This window comes from Physeter macrocephalus, chromosome 5 (assembly GCF_002837175.3).
Source record: "Physeter macrocephalus isolate SW-GA chromosome 5, ASM283717v5, whole genome shotgun sequence".
Classification (NCBI taxonomy): Eukaryota; Metazoa; Chordata; class Mammalia; order Artiodactyla; family Physeteridae; genus Physeter; species Physeter macrocephalus.
In genome coordinates, this window is record NC_041218.1 from 12588724 (window position 1) to 12590528 (window position 1805).

The following is a 1805-nucleotide window of genomic DNA, read 5'->3' on the forward strand; positions in this document are numbered from 1 at the left end:
AGAGCCGGAAGATACGGGGTTCAGCCCCGGGTACAGAGTCCTGCTCTGCAATGTCAGGAGGCCTTCACTCCTCACTGCCTGCTGTGAGCTACAATCCAAGCGCGTCGGACTCCACGGCTGATGATACAGGATGCGAAGACCTGAAGAGCTAGGGTTAAAGAGACAGAAGGAAAAAGAAGCCAGCCTGAAAGTGTTAAGGCTGGAGTGGAAGAGAAGCCAGCGAGGGGCTAAGCCCCTGAACGTGCAGCCGGCAGAGTGCACTAGAGAATAGGCATCCCAACGGGATGGGGGATCTGTGGTCCTCAGGGGCAGGAACGGCTGGAGACCCTGGTGAGGGAATGAGGTGCTTTGAAAAAGGTCTGAGTATAGTTGGAACTGGGATCTGGGCTGAGGTCCAGGGTGGACGGAAGGGGAAGTCAGAGAGAGACACCTTTTAGAAGGAGGATTGGTAGGACTGCTGTGGCCAGAGGGTCAAGTGTCTCATGAAAGACTTCCCAGGGGCGCCAGCCAATTGGAAAATGCTTGGGACAACTTAAACTTGAACGTCTGTCCTCCATTCACCCAGAGGCACAGTCTTGGTCAGGATGAGCCCGGCACAGACCGCTGGCGTCTGTGGGGGAACTGAGCCCTGCCGTGCCCCGCGAACCTGCGGGCAGTGTTATGGTCTGGGATTTCTGTCTAGGGTCTAATGGGAAGTGGCAAACCGAGCCTTGGCTGGCCCCCTAGCTTCCTGGCTGGCCCCTGGAGGTTTGTGCACAGGAAGGAGTTGGCTCTGCAGGGCTGTGTCTTTGCTGCTGGCACAGAGATACAGGGCGGAGTCTTCCGGTTTCAGGGAGTCCACGTGCAGGTAGAAGTGGGAACTGTCTGGGCATTCAGGCTGGAAGCGACCTGGAACGGTCTCATTGCTAGCGAGTTTCCTGTAGTTGTAGACGAACATGAGCTCCGGCGGCTTCTGAGCACTCTGTTTATACCAGTACATAGAATTGTGTCCCAGATGTTGTTCACATCTCAAAGATTTCTTATTTCTAGTTTCCATGACTAGGTATTTTGGTATCTGAGTTATTTCCGTGTCCGCGGAGGCTGCTGGGAGAAAGGGACAAAATTCAGACAAAGCCCAGAAGGGGAGGTGTTGATGCAGCCGCAGGGAAATTGTTGGGGGTCCGGGGGCAGCCCATGTGAACGCAAGACTCACCTGCTCCCACAAAACAGAGGACCACACAGCAGAGCAGCCCGCAGCCCATGGCGGTGTCAGGGCCGAAGAGGCAGCATCCAACTAGGATGCCCCGGGGGTGGGGGTGGCCTCTGGTCTCCTTGGCCTTGGTTGGTGCTTTTGCCTGTGATGTCAGTGTCCTTGTCAGTTTCCCCAGCCCCAAGCGATGTTTCTTCCTTCCCCTTTTATGCCTTACATAGATTTCGATAGAAGGTGGATTTGAATGGATTGGGCTGGGCTAGTCCTCTGACAGTTGCTCTTTTGCTATTAGCTGCCCTCCTCATTATATAGATTCTCCCTCTGTCCCCCTCCCTTCCAAGAACCCCTCTCAGCAACAGACCATACCCCCCTTGAAGAGATCTTCCTCCCCGGCTCAGTCAGAGGCAGGACAACACTTAAAACGTCCTTTCCCTCAGTGTCTAAGCTTGCTGGAGCCCCTTTGCCCAGCTGCACGGAGGAAGGAAGATTGGAAGGCTGTTCCTTTTCTGTGCCAGTGTCCATCATTAAAAAGGCACAACTGGGCTTCCCTGGTGGCGCAGTGGTTGAGAGTCCGCCTGCCGATGCAGGGGACACCGGTTCGTGCCCCGGTCCGGGA